Raw genomic sequence first — 20549 nt, 5'->3', positions numbered from 1 at the left:
CACACAACGAGTCACAAGGGCTAATGGACAAGGACAAATGCTTCACACAACGAGTCACATGGACTAATGAACAAGTACAATTGTTTAACACAACCACTCAAAAGGACTAATGAACAAGGATAAATGTATTACACAACGAGTCACAAGGGCTAATGAACAAGGACAAATGCTTCACACAACAAGTCACATGGACTAATGAACAAGTACAATTGTTTAACACAAGGAGTCACAAGAACTAATGAACAAGGACAAATGGTTCACACAACGAGTCACATGGACTAATGAACAATTACAATTGTTTAGCATAACGAGTCACAAAGACTAATGAACAAGGACATTTAGTTCACACAACGAGTCACATTTACTAATAAACAAGGACAAATGGTTCACACAACAAAGTCACAAGGGCTAATGAACAAGGACAAAGGGTTCACACAACGAGTCACATGGACTAATGAACAAGTACAATTGTTTAACACAAGGAGTCACAAGGACTAATGAACAAGAACAAATGGTTCACACAACGAGTCACATTTACTAATAAACAAGGACAAATGGTTCTCACAACGAATCACATGGACTAATGAACAAGTACAATTAATTTAACACAACGAGACACAAGGACTAATGAACAAGGACAAATGGTTTACACAACGAGTCACAAGGACTAATGAACGAGGACAAACGGTTCACCCAACGAGTCAAATGGACTAATGAGCAAGTATAATTGTTTAACACAACGAGACACAAGGACTAATGAACAAGGACAAACGGTTCACACAACGAGTCACAAGGACTAATGAACAATTACAAATGTTTAACACAACGAGTCATAAAGACTAATTAACAAGGACAAATGGTTCACACAACGAGTCACATTTACTAATAAACAAGGACAAATGGTTCACACAACGAGTCACAAGAGCTAATGGACAAGGACAAATGGTTCACACAACGAGTCATATGCACTAATGAACAAGTACAATTGTTTAACACAACCACGCACAAGGACTAATGAACAAGGATAATTGGTTTACACAATGAGTCACAAGGATTAATGAACAAGGACAAATGGTTCACACAACGAGTCACATGGACTAATGAACAAGTACAATTGTTTAACACAACGAGTCACAAGGACTAATGAACAAGGACAAATGGTTCAGACAACGAGTCACATTTACTAAAAAACAAGGACAAATGGTTCACACAACGAGTCACAAGGACTAATGGACAAGGACAAATGGTTCCCACAACGAGTCACATGGACTAATGAACAAGTATAATTGTTTAACACAATGAGTTACAAGGACTATTGAACAAGGACAAATAGTTCACACAACGAGTCACATTTACTAATAAACGAGGACAAATGGTTCACACAACGAGTCACAAGGGTTAATGAACAAGGACAAATGGTTCACACAACGAGTCACAAGGGCTAATGGACAAGGACAAATGCTTCACACAACGAGTCACATGGACTAATGAACAAGTACAATTGTTTAACACAACCACTCACAAGGACTAATGAACAAGGATAAATGTATTACACAACGAGTCACAAGGGCTAATGAACAAGGACAAATGCTTCACACAACAAGTCACATGGACTAATGAACAAGTACAATTGTTTAACACAAGGAGTCACAAGAACTAATGAACAAGGACAAATGGTTCACACAACGAGTCACATGGACTAATGAACAATTACAATTGTTTAGCATAACGAGTCACAAAGACTAATGAACAAGGACATTTAGTTCACACAACGAGTCACATTTACTAATAAACAAGGACAAATGGTTCACACAACAAAGTCACAAGGGCTAATGAACAAGGACAAAGGGTTCACACAACGAGTCACATGGACTAATGAACAAGTACAATTGTTTAACACAAGGAGTCACAAGGACTAATGAACAAGAACAAATGGTTCACACAACGAGTCACATTTACTAATAAACAAGGACAAATGGTTCTCACAACGAATCACATGGACTAATGAACAAGTACAATTAATTTAACACAACGAGACACAAGAACTAATGAACAAGGACAAATGGTTTACACAACGAGTCACAAGGACTAATGAACGAGGACAAACGGTTCACCCAACGAGTCAAATGGACTAATGAGCAAGTACAATTGTTTAACACAACGAGTCACAAGGACTAATGAACAAGGACAAACGGTTCACACAACGAGTCACAAGGACTAATGAACAATTACAAATGTTTAACACAACGAGTCATAAAGACTAATTAACAAGGACAAATGGTTCACACAACGAGTCACATTTACTAATAAACAAGGACAAATGGTTCACACAATGAGTCACTAGAGCTAATGGACAAGGACAAATGGTTCACACAACGAGTCACATACACTTATGAACAAGTACAATTGTTTAACACAACCACGCACAAGGACTAATGAACAAGGATAATTGGTTTACACAATGAGTCACAAGGACTAATGAACAAGGACAAATGGTTCACACAACGAGTCACATGGACTAATGAACAAGTACAATTGTTTAACACAACGAGTCACAAGGACTAATGAACAAGGACAAATGGTTCAGACAACAAGTCACATGGACTAATGAACAATTACAATTGCTTAACATAACGAGTCACGAAGACTAATGAACAAGGATAAATGGTTCACACAACGAGTCACATTTACTAATAAACAAGGATAAATTGTTCACACAACGAGTCACAAGGGCTAATGAACAAGGACAAATAGTTCACACAACGAGTCACATGGACTAGTAAACAAGTACAATTATTTTAACACAACGAGTCACGAGGATTAAGAACAAGGACAAATGGTTTACACAACAAATCACAAGGACTAATGAACAAGGACAAATGGTTCACCCAACGAGTCACCAGGACAAGTGAACAAGTACAATTGTTTAACACAACGAGTTGTTGGGAAATGTGTCCTCAACAATAGTGCGATCACATGATTTAAATATCATTATTAAATCTCATTACAAGAATACGGAAGGGATGATACATTACATATATAGTCAACTGGTCCACACATATCGGTAATGATTGGCTGGCTAGAGTTTGACATTACTGTCGTGCGACGGTGGTGATCAGTTGATCCCTTGAGGTCACACCTAAAGGACGATTCCCTTAATTGAAAAGGTTAATTAGTTGTATACCGATACAGATTAATTAATTCCTTAAAATTGAACAATTCGATTTGTGAGAAAGAGAATATTGATATCTTATTGTAATGGGATTAAATAAGATTTATTTTAGTAATAAAATGCTTTGTTGCTAAAATTATTTATTGTTTGAGAAACAATAAAGATAAGAATGAATGGTTAATTATAATTACAAGAAGTTGTGAATTATATCTATATGACCCATTTTATTTATGTGATCAAGTATCACTAGTAAATTTGTTGTATGTAATTTAATTAATTCATGAAATGATATTTATGTGATAAATATGCATTAAAATTAATTAATAACATGTAGCATACTACATGTGACATATTGTGTGACAAATGACAAATTGACAAAAATAAAATGGTAGTCCATTTGAAGTATATGGACCGAAAATGGTGGGTGTGTTAGTGGGTTTTGGTTGTTTTATTTTATTTAATAAAACAAACATAATGATGCCTACCTACCACTAGTCTTACACATCTTACACGCCTACTATTTTTGATAAGAGAAAAAGAAAAGCAATAATGCTTTTTGGGTAGGTGTTGGGCGGCACACACTACTCTTAATTGAGTAGTGTTGGTTCCTTTCTATATCATTACACTACCATTCAATTAACATGCAAGTGTTCATGAATATTCTCTCTTCTCTCTCTTTAATCTTCATCAAAAAGATGAGATTTTAATCCAAATTGTTGATGTAAGATTACTAATTTTATCAAAGTAATATATGAGTATTAGTAATCAAATTTAAGGTAAACCACAATATAAACATCTAGTACATGTTAGTTTGTGGGATTAAGGGATTGTCTTGGGTGCTACTAATTGGAGAATCTCTACTTTGGGATTTTTGTATGTTCATCCATTATTGGAAAGCTCAAGATCTAACAAATAGGTGAATTTGTTAGTGCCCATAAAACCGAATTTCACATGGTGAGAAATTGATTTTCTTATCTCCTTTTGTTAATGTTTGCATGCATAAAATCCGTTTTAATTTTATGACAAATTATTTTATAACATATATGAGTATGTTAGTATGCATATGAATCTACATTTTCTTTCAATCGGTATCAAGAGCCACGGTTGTTTGCATGCAAATCGGTTAAAAGTTTTTCCGAGTTATAAGAATAACAAATAAAACTTGTAAAATTTGTGTTATTATGATATATCACGAAATTAATCCATGCATGTTAATATTTCTGGTCCTAAAATGTTTTAGGATATTTTGGTTAATTTTACGGATTTTTATTGTTCATATTTTACAATAATGGCATTTAAATATGATTTTATGAGTAAAAATGTCATTTTTGGTCGAAAATTAGCTATACTTCGAATTTTCAGTTGGTTTTTGGATATGTTGTCACATATATTATTTTGAGATAACCTGTAAAGTTTCATAATTTTTGGACTTGTTATGCTCGAAAAATGAATTTTTCATTATTAAATTCGGATTTAAGTGAAAAATAGGTTAATATGAGTTAAATTTCGAATCTGGTCATAGAAAATTAATATGTTGTCACATGCAATTTTACAAGATGTGTGTAAAATAATTGGCTATAAAGAAATCTTTTTGCATGATTTATGGATTTTTGAAGAAAAATAGCATAAATAGTGACATTATTAGTGGAAAATTAATAAAACATAATCTATGACTTAGGAAAAAGTCTAATGTTGCATTTTATTATCTTTTTCAGATCTAAAATTGAAAAGTTAGTGAAAATAATTTTTCCATGTTTTTATGATTATTTTATTGAAAATCGATAAACCGCAACATTGTTTTTCCGGAAAAATTCCGAAATGTTTAACCTAAGATTTTGAACATTATGAGTGTCATGGAAATTTTCCAGAATGTTCATGAGTTTAAATTTCAAATTTTGAATTTATTTGAAATTTTTGAATTATTTGAAGTTTAATAGCTTATTTTTGTAATTTTTGGTCCATTTATGAACAATTTTATAAAATAAAGGTTAATTATGGTCAAATTATTAGTGAAGACTATATTTTGAGTCCTAAGAGGTTAGGGTAATTAACTTATGCATAAATATGAGTTTATGTATTTTTGTGATTATAAAATGTTGAAATCACGCAAATCCGTAAAAACCGAGTAATATACGATATTGGCTAATTAAAGGCGATTTAGCATAAAATTGGGCATGTTCATACATATTATAATGCTGCATTTTTCTTTATGATTGTCATAATTTTAATTTATGTAATTTTGAATTATGTAATTTTACTTAGTATGGCCTTAGATTTTAATTGGTATTTCCCGAAATGTATGGGAATACCGATTCGGTTGTAATTTTTATTGTGATCTCGTATCACCGTTTTGTAATTTAATAGATTTATTTTATTTTAGTTACAAATGTATAATAGGAAATTATGTAATTTGCTATGTAATTTTATTCATTCCGGAGTTCCAAAAGACGGATTTCTTCAAGAATGGCGATACATAAAGACGGTGTTACCTCGAGATGCGTGCCACAACCGAAGTTTAAGGGACCAATGGAGTTGGTTTCCGAATATGTAATAGATAAATAGTTTTTCTATTTTAGGAAAGGCCATACTAGGATTTATTTCTTTATGCTTGCATTTTATTTTATGTCACATGCATCGCTAAATCGCCATAACTAAAACATGCATCCTTATTTTATCGAGTTTATCGACCGTGTCAATTAGAATTATCGTAGTTCACCGCTTTAGTTCACTTAAAACGTGATAGATAATAAATTGACATGACCTCTCGCTAAAACAATCAATTGAGACATAGCCTTACCAAATAGTAGAAACCATGAAAACCTATTTCGCGAGGGAGTGCACTCGGCCCTACCGGGGTACAAACCTTGTTACGTAGGGGAAGTGGGTGATGAATGTTAATCCACCGAATTCATGTTGATAAGGGTTGAATCGGCCCTACCGTGCCCAAGTTGATATGGATTTGGATCATGGACACATTTATTCGAAATTTGGATTGAACTCAACAAAAGTTTTTCGATAAGGGATGTATCGGCCCTACCGTGCCCTTGTCGGATGTGTTTTGGGCTATAGATAATTGTTAATGTAATATTATCGACCAAGAGTTCTAAAAGTAGAATCGATTAAAGAGTTAATCCACCGAGTTATATTGATAAGGGATGAATCGGCCCTACCGTGCCCAAGTTAATATGAATTTGGATCTTGGAATCATTTATCATAGTTGGGTAGAGGTCACTATGTAAATGCTTTACTTGTTGTTTACAAGTATTAATAAAACGATAAATGTTAAGTTTTCCACTATTCCGTTGTTATATTGTTCTATTTCTTTACCACAATTCATATACGATATCATTTTGATTTTGATACAAATCTCCATTAAAACATCGTAACTAAAGACAAATATGAATTTGCTTCTAAAACCTCAAATGAACCATTGCTAAGGATCTCTTGTAAAGAGTATAGATTAAAGTTATTCATTATCAAACAGGTTTTTGATTCTTGACTAACACTTCTACTTACAATGGATTATGTTTCATATACTTAATTGAATTAAGTACATTGAAGCGATAAATTGTTTTGGTAATTAGTTTTGTCAGAATTCGTAATTGACCAAAATAACGCAACCACTTCAATGAAAGTTTTAAGACTAAAACGAACAAATGAAGAGTAATCTTCATGAATTCAATTTTGCTTCTCAAAGCAAAGACTCATTGAAATGAGTGGGAGCATTCTCTTAAACCGTTAAGATGAGGACGAGGTTCAAGAAGTAAAAATTATAATGGAATTGATACAAGGTAATGTTAAAGGTAAAGTTGTTGAGAATGACGATACTAAACCTATCAATCCCGACCGATAAGTTTCCATTGTCTTAAATGTTGGACACAAGAAAGGAAACCACCCCAAATTATTGAAGAATTAACAAGTTAGCTGTGGGACATCTAATGGGACCTTCTTCTTTAAATGTTTATTTAATTAAACATAAATTTTGCTAGTACTACTTCGTCAATATTAGAAACCAGTGGTGGTTTTCATCATTGTACTTGATACATAGGATGATTAGAATATGATGACTAGCAACAATGAAGTCGAGAGATAGAGTCATTGTGTACTAAATCTAGTTTTTGGGTTTGGAGTTGTACTTAATTGTGAGTATTGAGTACATAAACTCTAAATAAGGATACAAACTTGTTAAGATACAAAAGAGGTTTCACTTTTGTGACCCTATACACCACGATTTGATGTATGGCTAGCCCATTATCAAGGTGATTATATTCTAAACCAAACTAGAATGATATATCATGTAGATGATGTAAGATTTAAACTGGTAACCCAAGATTAAACCTTAAATTTTGGAATGATGAACGCAAAGAGTTATCGAGTACTCTTGAAACCATTAGATTGTTAATGGTATATGCGTATCTTGTATTCAAAGCAAGATGCCTCGTGCCTTTTGGTTTAAAAGGAGATCGAGGTTGTAAATCATCGATCCAAAATTAGGTTGATCATTATCTTTTACCAACAATTTAAGTTGACACTAATATGTTCACTTAATAAGGTAAATAGAGAAATCTTTGAAGGATTTCAAAGAGTTCAAGGAATCACGATTTAGTCGTGATGGGATTATCAAAGTGAAGACTTTGATATAATATCACATAGTATCACAATTTAATCTCTCTTAACACGCATTATGGGATAATGTATGATTGGATAAGAATTCAAACGCTATTCGATAAGGTTTGGACTTCGATCAAGTTACTTTGAGTTACTTGATCCTTTTGGGGATTTTATCATTTTTGTCTAAATTATTTTTCCACTAAATCGAATCATATGAGATATGAAATGGTAAACGTACCATGGTTGTAAGTTTTTCACAAGAAACAAATGCTCATTTTCCCTTGCAATTATCACGAGCACGACGACGGGTTTGCGGCTCATGAAGTCGTCTTTCTAAAATACAGGTTTATTTCTAGAAGACAGAGTGGGAGAAATTATCCAAGAGCCACAAAGAATGCCACAAAGAATGTTATGTCGCAAGAAACGGGTCTTTCTTGGCTACATGAGACATTTTTGTGTAAGACGTTGTTTCTTCAAAACCTAGGAGGTTAAATTCGTCACTTGTTAAAAATGATGAATTCATGCTACTTTTAAGAAAGTAAAGAGCTTATAACTTACAAAAGAAATTGGTTGATTCAAGTTGATTATTTCTAGAAAGTAATGAACATATGACTTACATAAGAGTGTTTAAGTCACAACTCAATACAAGGCTTAGAGCCATGAAAATCCAAAATAAAGGCTTGATTAGTGACAAAGGGTTTTGCACTAATAAAGAGATATTTCATAGCAAGATTAGCTACAAAGGGTTTTGCACTAATTGAAATGCTTAAGTCTATTTGGATCTTCTTAGGGATTGTGTTTCATTATGAGGTTATGAAATACATAGCGAGTGAATCTAAAACCCACTTCTTCAATAGAAGGAATGTATTCAATACATGTCTTGAGTTTAGTAGATTCTTGCAATCCTAAGATAATGTGAAACTTAAGAGAGGGTCTTAAGTAGGACATCAATGAGTTGGAATCATTGTTTTGATCATGTGATAAAACTTTTCTCGACAAGTCGAGAAGTTGTGTTTATACATGGAATTTAGTGGGAGTTACGGAATTTTTAATTAGTCCGATATGTGGATGACATATTGATCATTGAGAATGATTTAAGACTTTTGGAGTATTATTATACATCTTGAATATCCGGATTTATGAAGATAAATCCACATGATATTAGCGTCAGTAAGAAGTCTTATGTTGATAAGATTCATGACTAGTTCAATTAAATTGAACATATTTGATTGATTTCATTTGCTTCCGCTGTCGAATCAATTAAAAAGAAATGATGTATAACACTTCATATGCTTTAAGTATGATGAATTGTTTTCAAAAATCGAATTTAAGTAATCTTTACCAAGTAAGCTATAAAGATTACCCTTAAGTGCTTGCAGAAGCATTAAGGAAGTAAAGCAAAGTGTTTATGATGCAATATTGTGTAAGGGTGTTACACAAGTGACAATTGACAATTGAGATTGCGCATGGTTTCCGACAAAACCATAATCAAAACACATTAGGATGGTTAAGATACCATTGTGGCAATGTTAATTAAGAAGTAGATTTTCTAGAATCGTTCTAGGCAATAAAGAACAATGAGAGATATTTATAACGGAAATTGAGTACACTTGCGATCATGAGATGTGCAAGAAAGATGAGTCCCGCACACCGTGAAAACAAAGTGGGAGCTATTCTTAGGCTAGAGGGCCTATGTCTTGATTGGATCTCGACACGTACTCTGAAAGTTTTGTAATGCAAATGTATACATTACAAAGGAAAACGAGTATGTAGTGAGGTTGAGTAAGGTACAAGAAATTGATAAAACCTACTAACCAAAGCCTTCTCAAAGGCTAAACATGATGAGTCATGTCATTTCAATTGAATTGAAATGAACAACTATGTACAAGATCAAATTAGATTATAGAACATGAAATAGTAATCAGGCATTGACTATTCATATGTGATAATCGCATTTGTCGCTCGAGTTTTACTTTAAAACTCTTTTATTATACTTTGTTACATCCAAACGGGTTGTAGAGACAATTGAACCCCGTTAAAGTGAACACGGATTAGCATTGTATTCGCCATAGTCACTTATATGAGGTGACGTCTCGAAGTGACTAGAGTGTGATGCGATTGATGGCAAGTTCAAGTGCCATAGAGTCATGTGAGATGACTAGTCGATCACATAGGCAGACTGTTAGGAACACTTTGTCGGGCAATGACCGCTTATAGAGTTCTGACAAATTTATAAAGCCTGGTCGTGGCGAGAGCTACTATAGTATTCTAATGAGTCAATTCTTTTGACTAAAGACCGTTCGCCTAAGATGGCACAGTTTTCGATTAACTTTGATTTGTGTTACTACGACCTTCGTAAATGGGGTCAAATGGGCATATTTTGGGTTATGATGGCTGTGGCTAGTCGAAGGGAATAAGTGCGATAGAATTGTCCACCCCTTGTCGTGTTAAAACAATATCTCGGGCCACTCGAGGAGTAATTAATCGGAAATGCGTGGCCACGCTCGGAAGGTATCTATGATAGATAAATCCGGTCAATCAGTTATTCTCCAGATCGAGGAAACCACTCTCGATATGATCACTTGCAAGTACGACCTGAAAGACACCTTGCATTGAGTGGGAGATAGTAATAGGACAAGAGAATTGGTGACGCACACTTGTCGAGGACAAGTGGGAGATTGTTGGGAAATGTGTCCTCAACAATAGTGCGATCACATGATTTAAATATCATTATTAAATCTCATTACAAGAATACGGAAGGGATGATACATTACATATATAGTCAACTGGTCCACACATATCGGTAATGATTGGCTGGCTAGAGTTTGACATTACTGTCGTGCGACGGTGGTGATCAGTTGATCCCTTGAGGTCACACCTAAAGGACGATTCCCTTAATTGAAAAGGTTAATTAGTTGTATACCGATACAGATTAATTAATTCCTTAAAATTGAACAATTCGATTTGTGAGAAAGAGAATATTGATATCTTATTGTAATGGGATTAAATAAGATTTATTTTAGTAATAAAATGCTTTGTTGCTAAAATTATTTATTGTTTGAGAAACAATAAAGATAAGAATGAATGGTTAATTATAATTACAAGAAGTTGTGAATTATATCTATATGACCCATTTTATTTATGTGATCAAGTATCACTAGTAAATTTGTTGTATGTAATTTAATTAATTCATGAAATGATATTTATGTGATAAATATGCATTAAAATTAATTAATAACATGTAGCATACTACATGTGACATATTGTGTGACAAATGACAAATTGACAAAAATAAAATGGTAGTCCATTTGAAGTATATGGACCGAAAATGGTGGGTGTGTTAGTGGGTTTTGGTTGTTTTATTTTATTTAATAAAACAAACATAATGATGCCTACCTACCACTAGTCTTACACATCTTACACGCCTACTATTTTTGATAAGAGAAAAAGAAAAGCAATAATGCTTTTTGGGTAGGTGTTAGGCACACACTACTCTTAATTGAGTAGTGTTGGTTCCTTTCTATATCATTACACTACCATTCAATTAACATGCAAGTGTTCATGAATATTCTCTCTTCTCTCTCTTTAATCTTCATCAAAAAGATGAGATTTTAATCCAAATTGTTGATGTAAGATTACTAATTTTATCAAAGTAATATATGAGTATTAGTAATCAATCTTAAGGTAAACCACAATATAAACATCTAGTACATGTTAGTTTGTGGGATTAAGGGATTGTCTTGGGTGCTACTAATTGGAGAATCTCTACTTTGGGATTTTTGTATGTTCATCCATTATTGGAAAGCTCAAGATCTAACAAATAGGTGAATTTGTTAGTGCCCATAAAACCGAATTTCATATGGTGAGAAATTGATTTTCTTATCTCCTTTTGTTAATGTTTGCATGCATAAAATCCGTTTTAATTTTATGACAAATTATTTTATAACATATATGAGTATGTTAGTATGCATATGAATCTACATTTTCTTTCACGAGTCACAAGGACTAATGAACAAGGACAAATGGTTTACACAACAAGTCACAAGGACTAATGAACATGGACAAATGGTTCACACGAGTCACAAGGACTAATGAACAAGGACAAATATTTCACACAACGAGTCACTTGGACTAATGAACAAGTATAATGGTTTAACACAACGAGTGACAAGACCTAATGAACAAGGACAAATGGATCACACAACAAGTCACATGGAGTAATGAACAAGTACAATTTTTTAACACAACGAGTCATAAGGACTAATGAACAAGGACAAATGGTTCGCACAACGAGTCACATGGACTAATGAACAAGTACAATTGTTTAAAACAGCGAGTTACAAGGACTATTGAACAAGGACAAATAGTTCACAGAACGAGTCACATTTACTAATAAACAAGAACAAATGGTTCACACAACGAGTCACAAGGGTTAATGAACAAGGACAAATGGTTCACACAACGAGTCACATGGACTAATGAACAAGTACAATTGTTTAACATAAGGAGTCGCAAGGACTAATGAACAAGGACAAATGGTTCACACAACGAGTGAATTGGACTAATGAATAATTACAATTGTTTAACACAACGACTCACAAGGACTAATGAACAAGGGTAAATGGTTTACACAACAAATCACAAGGACTAATGAACATGGACAAATGGATCATACAACGAGTCACATGGACTAATAAACAAGTACAATTGTTTAACACAACGAGTCACAAGGACTATTGAACAAGGACAAATAGTTCACACAACGAGTCACATTTACTAATAAACAAGGACAAATGGTTCACACAATGAGTCACAAGGACTAATGGACAAGGACAAATGGTTCACACAACGAGTCACATGGACTAATGAACAAGTATAATTGTTTAACACAATGAGTTACAAGGACTATTGAACAAGGACAAATAGTTCACACAACGAGTCACATTTACTAATAAACGAGGACAAATGGTTCACACAACGAGTCACAAGGGTTAATGAACAAGGACAAATGGTTCGCACAACGAGTCACATGGACGAATGAACAAGTACAATTGTGTAACACAAGGAGTCACAAGGACTAATGAACAAGGACAAATGGTTCACACAACGTACGAGTCAATTGGACTAATGAATAATTACAATTGTTTAACACAACGACTCACAAGGACTAATGAACAAGGATAAATGGTTTACAAAACAAGTCACAAGGACTAATGAACATGGACAAATGGTTCATACAACGAGTCACATGGACTAATGAACAAGTACAATTATTTAACACAACGAGTCACAAGGACTATTGAAGAAGGACAAATAGTTCACACAACGAGTCACATTTACTAATAAACAAGGACAAATGGTTCACACAACGAGTCACAAGGGCTAATGGACAAGGACAAATTGTTCACACAACGAGTCACATGGACTAATGAACAAGTACAATTGTTTAACACAACCACTCACAATGACTAATGAACAAGGATAAATGTATTACACAACGAGTCTGATGTGACCATAATTAGCGCACATTTAGTCCCCGAAATAGCCTTGTTCCCATGCTTTTTAGTGCATATTTGGGTCATTTATTGTCTTTAATTCTTTGTTTTGCATATTCTTTGAGGTTTTGTGTCCTTGGTAGGAAAGGAGTGCAAACCTTGTATTTTCATGGCAAAATGAGACTAAATTGATTGAATCCAATGACCAAGCATCAAGGAGAGACAAGATTAGAAGGCCTTTGTACATATTATAGTAGTTGGGCAATGATGAGGAAAGATCCTTGCATCCCAAAGGAAATCCCCAAGGATTTTATGAAGAAAAGGGAAGAAAAGAAGAAGAAAGTACGCTGCATGACAATCCGCCCGTCTTCCCCTGAAGACGCCCGTCCCCAGGACCACAATCCGTGCGTCTTCCATCAAAGACGCCCGGGCAGCAGCACCTAGAAGACGCCCGGGCAGCAGCACCTAGAAGACGCCCGTCTTCTCCCAAAGACGCCCGGGCAGAGACTCCTGAATCCGGTCGTCCTGTGCCTAAGACGCACGGATTCCAAGACAAAAAAATCCGTTTCTTCAAGCTTCAAGAAAGATGCCCCCGCTTTCTTAAAATACCGGCGTTTCCCTAAGTAGGGACTTAATCGTCATTTAAGCCCTTAGTTAACCCTAATGCATCCATCTAATTTCCACTATAAATACCCCATTAGTCTAATTAGAAGAGCATGTTCTTCTTATCAATTCTTAGAGTAGTTAATATCAATCAAATCTCTCTTTAGTTTTGTAATCAACAATTAATCAAGTTTTAATACAAGTTTTATTTCCTTAATCTCTCTTTTGTTCATCCTTTATTTTGGGTAATTGAAGATTATTTGGGTTATTATTGGGAGATTGACAATCTCTCAATCAAGCATCAAGTACTTCTATTATTCTTTGCTTTATTATTGGAATCATTAGTAGGTATAATTCTCTTAATCTCTTTTTAATTATTGCTAATTACTTTCATTTGTTCATCATGTTTCACTTTGTTGGTATGATTGACAACCTTGCTAGCATGTTCAACATGATAATGAGTGAGTAGTTCCATAGCTAGGGTTAATGGGTAATTAGGGAAACCAACATGGGGAATGATTCATGCTTAAATTAATATGCTTTCATGGTTTATTTGCTTGCTTGTTTTGATCTCAACTCATGCACATGTTATGTTTGATGAAATGTGAGCCTATGAATCCTTGCATTTTTACCCATCACCTATCTTTTCAATGAGACTTGTAAGACATAAACCAACTCGAGTCTCATTAGACCATGCATGTTGTTGAGTAGGGAAGACTAAGTCGACTTGTAGGTGTTGTACAATCTAATCGATTCGGCTCCGGGACCCAAACTTTCCTAGGATTGTAAGATATAACCCAACTCAATCCATCACAACAATAATTGCTTGCTTATAATTTGAGAACATGTTTGTATGATCAATTCCCATGAATCCCCTATGACCCCATGACACCCTAGTGCTTTTTATCAATTGTTTACAACCCTTTCAATTCATCTTGCTTATTTACTTTCATTGCTATTTAGTTTAGTGACCTTCTACATCAACCCAAATTGTGACACCCCTAAGACACCACTAGTCTCAATAGAAATCTCATCTCAATTCCCGTCCCTTGGGATCCGACCTTTACTTGCCTCTTTACTAATTGTAGAGTTTTTTGTGAAGTTATAAATTGTGTTTTGGTCTAGGTGCTTCCAACGACAATTGTTCAAAAATAGAATATAGCTCCAAATAGTCCGACCAAAAATGGCGCCGTTGCCGGGGACGGTGTTATCTTGATTTAGATTTTCTTATATTGTTATTAGTTGTGTCTTTCTTTGCCTTGAGGAAGTAAAACTCCTCAAGGTTTGTTCTAATTGTTTTCGAGTTGTTTGATATTTTGCATGTCTAGAAGATCGCAAGGTGATTTGTTACCTTTTGATCGTGAAATTGAAAGAACTTTGACAACCAATAGAAGACTTGCTAGGAGAAATTTGAGAGGTATTAGTGAGGTTGTAGATATTCAACCAACTATTGAGTTCATCAACCCTTTTGCAAGAGAAGGTGAGGAGAACCCAACACAAAATACAACACAAAATCAACCCACAATGCCTAAGTTTTCATCACATTCCGTACCCACCGAGGAAAACCTACCCAATGGTACTCCCACACCACAACATCTAACCGGAAATTTCATTGCCAAATCCGCATTTATCCAATTAGTTGAAAGGAGCCAATTTGGGGGGATGCCTAGTGAAGACCCTCATTCTCATATGGAGACCTTCAACCACTCGCTAAGTCCATGGTGAGGACATGATGCGATTTCTAAAACCGGTGTAACTCAAGACCAAATTCGATGGGTCTTATTTCCTTTTTCTCTAATTGGCACCGCGAAACAATGGTTGAAGGGCCTTGATAAGGCCACTCTCGGAATTGATTCTTGGAAAAAGTTGGCTCTAGCTTTCTACAAAAAATTCTACCCACCGGAAAAGACTAACATGCTAAGAGCTCAAATTACTGGTTTTAAGCAAAGGGATGAAGAATCTTTGTATGAAGCTTGGGAGCGGTTCAAGGGAATTTGTCGCTCATGTCCTCACCATGGACTTAGCGAGTGGTTCTTGGTACAACAATTTTGGAACGGTCTATATGAAGATTCAAGGAACATTCTCAACATGGGATCAAATGGAATGTTCACCGAAGTTGATGACAATCAAACTTGGAACAAAATTGAGGAAATGGCGGTCCATAACTCACAATATAGTAGACCTCGCAAGGCTACTAGAGGAGGAAAGCATGAAGTGGACTCCGTTACTCAATTGGGTGCTCAACTTAGTGCTCACATTGACAAAATCAATTTGAAGTTTGAAAAAGCTATGGCTAGACTTGAAGAAGCCTCAAAATCACCAAAGCATCATGTTAATGCCATGACGGCATCCTCATCAATCCCAAGTGGGATATGTGAGAATTGTGGAACTTTGGGACATGACTCAAGTGAATGTAGGGGAACAGAAGAACAAGTGAATGCTTTCCAAGCATACAAGAGTGGTACCCCTTATTCCAACTATTACAATGAAAACATCAAATTCCATCCAAATCTCTTATACAAAAGCCAAAATGTTCAAAACCCTCAAACAACATACACCCCACCTCCCATGAGAAACCAAAATCAAAGACCCTTTTACAACCAAAACCAAGGTTACCAAAATCAAAATCCATACAATCAACAAAGTGACCAAGGTTTTGATGTTCAAAAAGCGGTCCTCCAAATGCAAAAAAATCAACAAGAATTTTTCACTCAAATGCAAAAAGATAGTCAAGCAAAGGAAACCACCATCAACAACATCCTAGCTCACACCAAAATGTTGGAAACCCAATTAACTCAACTAGCATCTTCAAGCTCACAAAGACAAAAGGGGCAATTACCACCTCAAAGTAATCCCCCAAGACATGAAACGGTTAGTGCCATTCACTTGAGAAGTGGTACAAGGTATGAAGCACCGAAGAAGCAAGTTGAGGATGAAGTTGTGGAAGCTAGTGATAAGGAAGAAATTGTGCAAAACTCCAAAGATGGAGAATCATCAAGGGAAGAAATTTCAAAGAAAAATGAAGACAAGGTCAAGGAGAAGGAGCCCATTGTGATTAGACTTCCTTTTCCAAGTCGTCAAGCCAAGCCCAAATTTGATGACCAACTTGGAATGTTTATGGAAATTGTGAAGAATTTGGAAGTCTCAATTCCTTTAACGGAATTAATCAATCACGTGTCGGCCTATGCGAAATACATGAAAGACATCCTCACAAAGAAGAAGTCGATCCGGAAGCTTGAGACTATCGCCTTCACTAAGGTGAGTAGTGCAATACTTCAAGGGAGTTCACCTCCAAAACTCAAGGATCCGGGAAGCTTCTCAATACCGTGTACCATTGGCGACACCACAATCAACAAAGCCTTATGTGATCTAGGGGCTAGTGTGAGTGTTATGCCGTACTCGGTGAGTAAAAGGTTGGGGATGGGAGAGCTTAAATGCACCAATATCACACTCCAAATGGCCGATAGATCGACGAAGACACCATTAGGGATATGGGAAGATGTTCCCGTACGAATTGGGAAATTTTTCATCCCGGTGGACTTTGTCATTGTTGATATGGAAGAAGATTCCAACATTCCAATCATTCTAGGAAGACCTTTCTTACACACTGCGGGTGCGGTGATTGATGTGAAACATGGAGAGCTCACTCTAGAAGTGGGAGATGAGAGTATAACTTTCAATCTTGACAAGACTATGAGAGCTCCCCGTTTACATGAACCATGTTTCATGATTGATCATTATAGCCGGAAGGATGATAGGAAGAAGTCGGAACTCCAATGGAAGAAAAAAATTGAAGATGCTCCATTCAAAGAGCAAGTGAATTGTAACAAAGAGAGCTTGCAAAGCTCACCAAAGTCAAGCAATGAAGAAGATGGCCTCATTGGCCAAAACAAGATAATGGGAGAGTTGTCTCTATCAACTCAAGAGATCTTTAGTGATCAAGTAGATGAAGTTTGTGGTCTTTGGGACGATGAGTTTGAAGGGATTTTCAATCCCTACATTGGTAATGCTATCGATCAAGACCGACAACAAGGGCAAAGATTTATTGAAGAACTATATCACGACAATGAACAAGGACAAATGGTTCGCACAACGAGTCACAAGGACTAATGAACAAGTACAATTGTTTAACACAACGAGTTACAAGGACTATTGAACAAGGACAAATAGTTCACACCACGAGTCACATTTACTAATAAACAAAGACAAATGGTTCACACAACGAGTCACAAGGGTTAATGAACAAGGACAAATGGTTCACACAACGAGTCACATGGACTAATGAACAAGTACAATTGTTTAACACAAGGAGTCACAATGACTAATGATTAAGGACAAATGGTTCACACAACGAGTCAATTGGACTAATGAATAATTACAATTGTTTAACACAACGACTCACAAGGACTAATGAACAAGGATAAATGGTTCACACAACGAGTCACAAGGACTAATGAACATGGACAAATGGTTCATACAACGAGTCACTTGGACTAATGAACAAGTATAATTGTTTAACACAACGAGTCAAAGGACTAATTAACACGGAAATATAGTTTACACAACGAGTCACAAGGACTAATGGACAAGTACAATTGTTTAACACAACGAGTCGCAAGGACTAATGAACAGAGACAAATGGTTCACACAACGAGTCAAATGGACTAATGCACAATTACAATTGTTTAACACAACGAGTCACAATGGCTAATGAACATGGACAAATGGCTCACACCACGAGTCACATGGACTAATGAACAAGTACAATTGTTTAACACAAGGAGTCACAAGGACTAATGAACAAGAACAAATGGTTCACACAACGAGTCACAAGGGCTAATGGACAAGGACAAATGGTTCACACAATGAGTCACATGTACTACTGAACAAATGCAATTGTTTAACACAACGAGTTACAAGGACTATTGAACAAGGACAAATAGTTCACACAACGAGTCACATTTACTAATAAACAAAGACAAATGGTTCACACAACGAGTCACAAGGGTTAATGAACAAGGACAAATGGTTCGCACAACGAGTCACATGGACTAATGAACAAGTACAATTGTTTAACACAACGAGTTACAAGGACTATTGAACAAGGACAAATAGTTCACACAACGAGTCACATTTACTAATAAACAAAGACAAATGGTTCACACAACGAGTCACAAGGGTTAATGAACAAGGACAAATGGTTCACACAACGAGTCACATGGACTAATGAACAAGTACAATTGTTTAACACAAGGACTCACAGTGACTAATGATTAAGGACAAATGGTTCACACAACGAGTCACTTGGACTAATGAACAAGTATAATTGTTTAACACAACGAGTCAAAGGACTAATTAACACGGAAATATAGTTTACACAACGAGTCACAAGGACTAATGGACAAGTACAATTGTTTAACACAACGAGTCGCAAGGACTAATGAACAGAGACAAATGGTTCACACAACGAGTCAAATGGACTAATGCACAATTACAATTGTTTAACACAACGAGTCACAATGGCTAATGAACATGGACAAATGGCTCACACCACGAGTCACATGGACTAATGAACAAGTACAATTGTTTAACACAACGACTCACAAGGACTAATGAACAAGGATAAATGGTTCACACAACGAGTCACAAGGACTAATGAACATGGACAAATGGTTCATACAACGAGTCACTTGGACTAATGAACAAGTATAATTGTTGAACACAACGAGTCAAAGGACTAATTAACAAGGACATATAGTTTACACAACGAGTCACAAGGACTAATGGACAAGTACAATTGTTTAACACAACGAGTCGCAAGGACTAATGAACAGAGACAAATGGTTCACACAACGAGTCACATGGACTAATGCACAATTACAATTGTTTAACACAACGAGTCACAATGGCTAATGAACAAGGACAAATGGCTCACACCACGAGTCACATGAACTAATGAACAAGTACAATTGTTTAACACAAGGAGTCACAAGGACTAATGAACAAGAACAAATGGTTCACACAACGAGTCACAAGGGCTAATGGACAAGGACAAATGGTTCACACAATGAGTCACATGTACTACTGAACAAATACAATTGTTTAACACAACGAGTTACAAGGACTATTGAACAAGGACAAATAGTTCACACAACGAGTCACATTTACTAATAAACAAAGACAAATGGTTCACACAACGAGTCACAAGGGTTAATGAACAAGGACAAATGGTTCACACAACGAGTCACATGGACTAATGAACAAGTACAATTGTTTAACACAAGGAGTCACAATGACTAATGATTAAGGACAAATGGTTCACACAACGAGTCAATTGGACTAATGAATAATTACAATTGTTTAACACAACGACTCACAAGGACTAATGAACAAAGATAAATGGTTCACACAACGAGTCACAAGGACTAATGAACATGGACAAATGGTTCATACAACGAGTCACTTGGACTAATGAACAAGTATAATTGTTTAACACAACGAGTCAAAGGACTAATTAACAAGGAAATATAGTTTACACAACGAGTCACAAGGACTAATGGACAAGTACAATTTTTTAACACAACGAGTCGCAAGGACTAATGAACAGAGACAAATGGTTCACACAACGAGTCACATGGACTAATGCACAATTACAATTGTTTAACACA

At 35.5% G+C, this 20549-nt stretch overlaps 1 non-coding gene across 1 annotated transcript; it reads right to left on the bottom strand.

Moving 5' to 3' along the window:
* Nucleotides 1–15795: 15795 nt before the first annotated feature.
* LOC141637425 (small nucleolar RNA R71) lies at nt 15796–15902 on the bottom strand. The gene has a single exon (XR_012541787.1). It is a non-coding gene; the product is annotated as a small nucleolar RNA R71 (small nucleolar RNA).
* Nucleotides 15903–20549: the final 4647 nt, after the last annotated feature.

The sequence above is a fragment of the Silene latifolia genome, unplaced genomic scaffold (genome assembly GCF_048544455.1).
Source record: "Silene latifolia isolate original U9 population unplaced genomic scaffold, ASM4854445v1 scaffold_106, whole genome shotgun sequence".
Taxonomy (NCBI): domain Eukaryota; kingdom Viridiplantae; phylum Streptophyta; class Magnoliopsida; order Caryophyllales; family Caryophyllaceae; genus Silene; species Silene latifolia.
This window is presented reverse-complemented; position numbering and strand designations above follow the sequence as displayed.